We start from the raw sequence: 9,210 nt of genomic DNA, 5'->3' as shown, positions 1-9,210 counted from the left end.
ATTTTAATGTATTAAAGTGTCACTGAAAAACTGGGCTTTTTTCATGTGCTCTGGGGTGCGATGCCAGGAGCTTTAATTAGCCAGCTGTGCTAATTAAAAGCCCCTGCACGTCACATGTATCAGCATCCCTGTGCTGAAAAAATACCAGCAGGGTGCTTTGAACTAGAGCTCATCAAACATTGTCACAGGGCACGTAGGTGCCTGCTCCTAAAAGAGCAGAAACTGCTTGGGGAGATCCCAAAGAGCCAGACAGAAGTCCACGTGCAGGTTGCCATTACAACCAGTTAATGAGGAAATTAGTCTGCACCTGCACCGGGTCAGCTGGCCAGAAGGGGCAAGGCCCTGGGCCTATATAAACCCCAGGACAGGGAGTAGGAAGTAGTTGTCTGCTGGTGGCTGAGAGAAAAGGAGCCCTTCTAGAGCAAGTTAAGGGAAGAAGCCTAATTAAGTTCTGTTCTGGGTAATTTAAAGGGGCTAAGCACACTTTATGTAGCTTGTGTTATGTTATAGCCCAGGGGCTTATGTTTTGTTTGTTGTTTTATAAGACTGGTAGTTTGGGTGAGGCTATTTGGGGAAAGAGGAGGCCTCATTGGGGGCCTACTGTAACGTGGGGACCCTAGTGCCAGAGAGGGTGTGGAGACAGGGCTGCAGAGGGCCCAGTGAAGATAAGGGGCCAAACTATATCAGGGCCTAGGCAGGACAATGCTAATATCATCAGGGCATGGTAGAGGGGCAGTTGGAGCCACATATATAGCCCATAAGGCTTGAGAGCCCCTGGAACACCCATTGTGAAATGGGATCCACAAGGGGTCTGGGAACCCATGGGGTTCAGGGAGCCCATCAAACCATGTCCAAGAGGACTTAAAGGCAGCCTCCCTATTTTTATATTTCCATCAAAGATGTGGTGGCCGAGAACTGAGGGTGCCCAGCGGGCCAAATTGGCATAGTTGAGGAGCCTTAGGAGAACACAGCCACCCTTGAAGACTCTATCCCATGACAAACATGTTTTATTTCAAAGTGCCCTGCTGCCTTTTTTTCAGCATGGGGATGTACAGGGACACTGATGAGCGTGATGTGGAAGTCTGCTGGAGCACATCAATCTTTGTGCTCAAGCAGACTCAGTCGAATCTGCTCCAGTGCTTTGGAAGTCCAGTGCATCAGAGTGTTACACTTAAAAAATGGGTTTTTAAACCTAGTGCTCTAAGAATTAATACAACACTTGGGTGTTGAATAACGCAAAGGTTTTGTTTAATAACTACCAACGAGCTACAAAACTAAATGACAGAAAAAGATTCATAGATTCATAGATTCATAGATGCTAGGGTCGGAAGGGACCTCAATAGATCATCGAGTCCGACCCCCTGCATAAGCAGGAAAGAGTGCTGGGCCTACATTACCCCAGCTAGATACACATCCAACCTTCTCTTGAAAACCCCCAGGGTAGGGGAGAGCACCACCTCCCTTGGGAGCCCGTTCCAGACCTTGGCCACTCGAACTGTGAAGAAGTTCCTCCTAATATCCAATCTAAATCTGCTCTCCTCTAGCTTGTGGCCATTATTTCTTGTAACCCCCGGGGGCGCCTTGGTGAATAAATACTCACCAATTCCCTTCTGTGCCCCCCTGACGAACTTATAGGCAGCCACCAGGTCGCCTCTCAACCTTCTCTTGCGGAGGCTGAAAAGGTCCAGTTTCTCTAATCTCTCCTCGTAGGGCTTGGCCTGCAGGCCCTTAACCATACGAGTGGCCCTTCTCTGGACCCTCTCCAGGTTATCCACATCCTTCTTGAAGTGCGGTGCCCAGAATTGCACGCAGTACTCCAGCTGCGGTCTGACCAGCGCCCGATAGAGGGGAAGTATCACCTCCTTGGACCTATTTGTCATGCATCTGCTGATGCACGATAAAGTGCCATTGGCTTTTCTGATGGTTTCGTCACACTGCCGACTCATGTTCATCTTGGAGTCCACTAGGACTCCAAGATCCCTTTCCACTTCCGTGCCACCCAGCAGGTCATTTCCTAGGCTGTAGGTGTGCTGGACATTTTTCCTCCCTAGATGCAGCACTTTGCATTTCTCCTTGTTGAACTGCATTCTGTTGTTTTCTGCCCACTTGTCTAACCTGTCCAGGTCTGCTTGCAGCTGTTCCCTGCCCTCCGGCGTGTCCACTTCGCCCCATAGCTTAGTGTCATCTGCAAACTTGGACAGAGTACATTTCACCCCCTCGTCCAAGTCGCTGATGAAGACATTAAAGAGTATCGGTCCAAGCACCGAGCCCTGCGGGACCCCACTGCCCACACTCTTCCAGGTCGAAACCGACCCATCCACCACAACTCTCTGGGTGCGACCCTCCAGCCAATTCTCCACCCACCGGACTGTGCAGTAATCCAAGTCACAGCCCCTTAACTTGTTCACCAGTATGGGGTGGGATACCGTATCAAATGCCTTCCTGAAGTCCAAGTATACGACATCCACCCCTCCTCCTGCGTCGAGGCGTTTTGTGACCTGGTCATAAAAAGAGACTAGATTGGTCAGGCACGATCTACCTGCCACGAACCCATGCTGGTTTCCCCTCAGCATAATTTGTCCTGCCAGGCTCTCACAAATGTGAGCCTTGATGATTTTCTCAAAGATTTTGCCAAGGATGGAGGTGAGACTGACTGGCCTATAGTTACCCGGGTCCTCCTTCCTCCCCTTCTTGAAAATGGGAACCACATTGGCCCTTTTCCAGTCCTCCGGGACTTGACCCGTGCGCCACGAGCATTCAAATATTCCCGCCAGTGGCTCTGCAATGATGTCGGCCAGTGCCTTCAGTACCCTCGGATGGAGCTCATCCGGGCCTGCCGACTTAAAGGCATCCAGTTCCTCCAAGTGACCCTGCACCACCTCAGGGTCCACGCATGGAAGTCTGGTGCCTTGCTGCTGCCTCCCTACACTCCCAGTGAGAGACTTGTCATGCCTCTCGCTTAGGAACACTGAGGCGAAGAACTCGTTGAGGAGTTCAGCCTTGTCCCCTCTGTCCGTCACCAATTGTTTCTGCCCATTTAGCAGGGGTCCTATTCCTCCCTGGGCCTTCCTTTTACTCCCTATATATCTAAAAAACAATTTCTTATTGTCTTTTACTTGGGTTGCCATCCTCAGCTCCATGGTAGCTTTGGCCTGTCTAACTGCCTCCCTACAAGCACGAGCAGAAGAGGTATATTCCTCTTTGGTGATCTCTCCCTGTTTCCACTTTTTATGTGCTCCCCTTTTGGCCCTTAGTCTGCCCTGGATTTCTCTGGTCAGCCAGGGAAGCCTCCTGGCCCCTTTCCCTCTTTTACCTCGCACGGGGATCGTCTCGCTTTGTGCTCGAAGGATAGCTTCCTTAAGGCACAGCCACCCTTCTTGGGCTCCCATCGTTTCAAAACTACTACTCTGCAGTGCATCCTTCACTAATCGCCTGAGTTTGCTGAAATCAGCTTTCCTAAAGTCCAGCATGTTCACCCTACTGGTTACCTTACCCACTCGACGCCTTATGTTGACTCGACGCCTTATGTTGAATTGTACTTTTAGGTGATCACTGTCCCCCAGATGGCTACCGATCTGTAGGTCCCCTACTATGTCATCCCCCGTTGCCAATACCAGATCCAGTAAGGCATTCCCCCTAGTGGGACCATGTACCTCCTGCGTCAGGTGGAGGTCCTGTACACAGGTTAGAAACCTGCGTGAGCGGTGGGACTTTGCTGTCTGTGTCTCCCAGCAGATGTCCGGGTAGTTTAGGTCCCCCATGACCACCGCCTCTTTAGCTTTTATGGTCTCTGAGAGTTGCCTCAGGAGCCCCAAATCTATTTCTTCCCCTTGACTCTTTCCCAATATAAAATGAGCTATTAGTCCTTGGATTATCTTTGCTGTAAAGAGACTTTTTTACCCAATGCAGGCAGGAAGCAGTTCTCGTACAGCCTTGCTGTGGATCTTTTGCTTATCAGGTGGATGGCTTCTTTCTGTGGCAATGCATATAGGGGGTACACAGTGGTGCATGTTCATCCCCTGAGAGCACTGGTGCACCTCCCTGACAGCCAGCATTCCCTACTCAAGTGACAGGCAGGGGGGCATGTGGGAATGCTGGTGCTCCCCCTGAGGGCGACCCCCCCTTCCATGGCCAGCACTAGGAGAAGTGCTGCTGGCCCTTCTGGGCACGCCACTGGCACTTCCAGGTCAGCACAGTCAGTCATGGTGGGGACACCCCAGTTGGTGAAATTGGCCATGGAACCCTTCCCCCTGCCCCCCCCCCTCAGTTACTGACTGACCACTGGAGGGACAAGTGCCCCCCCCCCCCAACTTGGGAGTCACTGGTTGGCCATGGCTTCTTGGTCTTCCCTGGACTGTGCGCACCTTGCTGGCAAATCTGTTTCGGTCACATACTGTTTAATTGTATAGCCTCAAAGCATTTTTCCTTGATAGCTGGCCAATTTAAAGTCTGAACTAAATGGGGAGGAAAAGGATCACTATCATATTACAACTGTTAAATTGCCTAGCTCCTGTTTTTGGATTTCTCCAGGTGTGAAGACTTGTTTCTCTGCAGCCCCTGCAATTATAGGTCAATTATAGGTGATGGGTCTTGAGCGGTCATACAGAATGCTTAGAAGCATTGGTTACTGGACTTGTCTCTAAGTATTTTTCTTTTATTAATAAAGCAAATTTGCAATAGCTTGTACCAGTGGTGGTCTGTTTACAAAACTCCAGGCAGGCACTGAATGATTGAGACATTTGTAATACCTTCGACATTGGATTCCTGTTTTGAGAAATGTAAGCGTGTCACATACAAGACATCTTTCCTGTATGTTTTACAGGTTTCTCTAGAAATGCATATTTAGTCTTTTTGTCGTCTTTAGTTGCTAGTTCAATTGAAATACATATGTAGTTTCCTTGCCTTCTCTAGTTACATTGGCTCAGCCTTTTCTTTGGCTTTCTTTGATAAACACATGTGATGAGTGCATCAGGTCTCTCCCAACAGTTTTAACCATCACTTTTTATTAAGGCATGGGTCTGGTATTGGGTACCACAAGCACTCACTGTCTTGACACCTAATGGGTTGCAAGCCATTAGCAGAGTTTGGTTGTTTTTGTTTTGTTTTTCTCATGGCAGTCTTGTTACCACAACCCAGTCTTGCCCTAGCCATTGTCTTGCATTTTTGTACAAGAGACATTGTCCAAGATTTCACAGTTTTTATATGCAGCAGGAGCAGGCTCCCCACGCATCTATAGGAGCCCTGTGTTATTTTTGCTAATGCACATTAAAATAGGCTAATGCTCATTAAACCTCACTTTAAAACTGTGTTCTTTAGTTAATGTGCATTAAGACAAGCTAATGCATGTTTTCCTAGTACCCTGCAATGGAGGTACTAGATTTAATGCCCATTAACTAAAATGTGTTAATACACATATAGACATGCCCTGGCTTTCCTCAGAAGTGCCAGGCAATCTGTGGTGCACCTCCAGGGGGAGTTCCAAAATAGGGCTAACTAGTTAAGAAAAGCAACAGTAAAGCCTCAGAATGCCTGAGTTAGGCTGGTATGCCAGCTTCCTTTTGAGAAATTTTTTCCCTCTGAACAGATATGAAATAGCACAGGTGATCTTGAAGCCCTTGCTAATTGTTTAAAGTGACAGAAGACAATTCTGCCATAAGGTCATTTAGATCTTGAAAAGGGAAGAGGTCCTAGCAATCTGCCTGAAAAGATAGGAAGTTCCAGGAAGGGAGCCAGTGTTTATTTGGGACTCAGCTTTATGTGATCTATTGAAAGAATTACGTTTAGATTAAGGTTCTTCTGAGTTTCATTTTGTCCAAACTTGGTTTGGACTTTCATAATATATAGGCGAAGGGGCCACCTAATTTGCATACTGAATACTCTAGGATTTAATTTTTTTTAACTTTGATTTAGACAATCTTAAGTTTGTAAGGGCTTCCATCTATAAGTGTCTCAGTACCTCACCAGTATTTATGAATATATCTTCACAAAGTTCAAGTGATGCTTAGAAAGCATTATTCCCAAATTACACACAGGAAACCCAGGAAGAGAGAGAGTGAAAAGTTTGTCAAGGTAATATAGAACTACGTAGCAGAAATGGAAATTTAACTCATCTTTTCTGTGTCCCAGTCAAGTATAAGATTATGCATCCTTTTTTACCAAGTTACCCACTCTGTCTCATTGTCCTTTTTTGCAAAATTAAGACCATAGCACTTCTGACATCACAGGGTTCCTGCAAGGTTTTATTCTCAATTGAAGATAAATCATAATACTAGAGTTATCATCGCCCTATTATTTTCAGATGCAAGTTGAAGTCATTTAAATTATGCTTAATGATATCTATGAGATTATGGCACCTGGATAATTTATGGAAAAAAACCCAGTTAGGCTCCAGAGCAGTGAGAGACATGCCTGCTGTGCTGCTGCTCCCCAGAAGCCCCCCAAAAACCCCCCAGCAGCTGCGGAGCCCCAGGACAGCTGGAAGCAAGCAAGGCCTGTGGTGGGAGGGGGTTAACCCCTGAGTGAGTGAGAGGAGGTGGCTGAGTGGAGCCAGGCCAAGTCAAGCCCCGGCCAGGCCCCTACTTGCCCCAGCCCCCCAGGGAGCCACAGGACTAGAGCTGCACGAACAGATGTGCTTGTCTGCTGGCGCATGAGTTAGCATGGAGTTCATGTGGGAGAGCTGGAGACCCTGCCTGCGAACCCCCCAAGGTAGACAGTCCCAGCTGTAGCCAGCCTGCATGACATGGATGGCCATGCACCACACCCTGAGGGTGCCCTCAGGCTCTGCACCCCCCCCCAGCACCTCAGAGACGGCCACCCAGACGGAGCCCATGGTTCCAGGCTCCACGCAGACGGAGCCCCTGGCTCTTGGCTGCAGGGGCTGCCTGTTGCTTTTTCAGGCTCTGGGGCCCGGGACCATGGCCACCTCCCCTTGCGGGGTCTGCTCCCTTTTGAGGTCTCTGACACACCAGCTGGAGGAGCTCCAGGCCACAGTCCAGAGACTGCGTGCCATCAGGGACTGCGAGCAGGACACTGACTCCTACTGCCAGGCCCTTTTCCCCCGGGAGCCGTCCACCATCTCCCTCCAGGACAAAGGAGGACTCTGGGACCTCCCACTCAGTCCAGTCAGGGGCGTGGACCAAGGTGGTCAAGGGCCCTAAAGCCCGCCGCACCAAGGCCCCTGCCCTGCCGGAGCTTAGCAACAGGTACACACTTCTTGCTGCTCCAGCAGAGCCTGCTGAGTTGCCAGCTCCCACAGGCAACACAGGCTCACCTGCAGCTACTGCCCCCGCTCTCCTCAAGACAAAACGTAAGGTGTTTGTTGTGGGAGACTCCATCCTGAGGGAGACTAAGGGGGTAATCTGTCACTCCAACCCCTTAGCCTGGGAAGTCTCCTGCTTCCTGGGGGCCCGCATATGGGACATTGCAGAGAAGATCCCTAAGCTCCTCCAGCCCACAGACCACTATCCTGTGTTCCTTATTCATGTGGGCACCAATGACATGGCTCGGAGCACCCCCAGCCAGGTCATGAGGCACTACAGGGATTTGGGAGCAGGGCTAAAGGGTCTGGGGGCACAGGTGGTGTTCTCGTCGATCCTCCCAGTCTTGGGCTATGGGCTGAGGAGGGAGAGGAGGATCCATTCAGTGAACCAAAGACTGTGGCGCTGGTGTCATCAGGAAGGCTTTGGCTTCCATGACCACAGCCCGGTCTTTGGCGAGAGAGGCAGCGAGCTGCTGGGAAGAGATGGCCTCACCTCTCCCCCCTTGGGGAGGAGGCTCTTCTCAGCCAGACTGGCTGACCTGCTCCACTGGGCTTTTAACTAAGCCTATTGGGGGATGGGGGGACTACTGCCACTGCTGGCCTGCTGAGCAACCCTTGCAAAGCCAGTGGGCCAAGGCACTTAGGGGAGCCCATCCCTTCCCCAGCCCTGGTACAATCTGTGGGCAAGGCAAGAGCCTCCAAGGGGACACTTGCCTGCCTGTACACAAATGCCAGGAGGTTGGGATGCAAATAATTATGATGTCATTGGGATAATGGAGACCTGGTGGGACTCCACCCATGACTGGACCTCAGGTATTGATGGGTATACCCTCTACAGGAAGGATCGAGTAGATAAAAGGGCCGGAGTGTAGCTCTCTATGTTAAGGAAAGCTACATGTCCCTGCAAGCTGATATTGGCAACCAGGTGGATGACTGGAGACCCTCTGAGTTAAAATCCATGGGGAACACGGGACAGGGGACACAACGGTGGGATTCTATGACAGACCTCCCACCCAAAGTCCTGAGCTTGACCAGGAGTTCGCCTGGGAATTGGCTGAAGCTGCATGCTCCGGGACCATGGTTGTCATGGGTGACTTCAATTACCCGGACATCTTGTGGGAGAATCGCTCAGCAAAATCTGAGGGGTCACAAAGCATCTTCTCATGCGTGGATGACCTCTACCTGACTCAAGAAGTCTGTGGGCCAACACGATGCAAAGTGCTGCTCGACCTGGTACTGGCTACTGGGGACGACCTAATCAATGACCTAGTGATCGATGGGAAGCTGGGTGACAGCGACCATGAGCTGATCACCTTCATCTGCCGTAAAGCTGGCAAGTCAGTCAGCAGCACAGAAGTCCTTGACTTCAGGAAAGCTGACTTTGACAAGCTCAGGAGGCTGGTCTGTCAGGCCCTAAGGCTAGGAGAGGGGAGTTCAAGAAGAGTGGTTGCTCCTCAAGGGAGCGATCCTCAATGCACAAGCTAAGTCTATTCCATCTAGGAGGAAAGGCAGCAAGAGGGCACAGCAGCCCCCCTGGCTCTCCAGGGACCTAGCAGACCTCCTGAGGCTAAAAAGAAAGGCCTACAAAGGATGGAGGACAGGATTCACCTCCAAGGAGGATTATTCTGCGCTGGTCCGGTCCTGCAGGGAGCAAACCAGGAAAGCCAAGGCTGCAACTGAACTCCAACTAGCTTCGAGCATCAAGGACAATACAAAGTCCTTTTTCAGATATGTATGGAGCTGGAAGAAAAGCAAGGGCAACACTGGACTCCTGCTGAACCAGATGGGGCAACTGCCAACTGATGCCCAGGAAAAAGTCAACCTATTAAATGGGTACTTTGTGTCAGTCTTTCATCAGTCCCATGGGAAGGTATTTCAACAATGCTTTCTCTGTAATCAACGTATGACAGAGAAAAGGAAAATTATCAGAAGGTAGCCTCACTTTAATTAAA

Source organism: Crocodylus siamensis, chromosome 4, assembly GCF_052110815.1.
Source record: "Crocodylus siamensis isolate JL-2025a chromosome 4, ASM5211081v1, whole genome shotgun sequence".
NCBI lineage: Eukaryota > Metazoa > Chordata > Crocodylia > Crocodylidae > Crocodylus > Crocodylus siamensis.
This window is presented reverse-complemented; position numbering follows the sequence as displayed.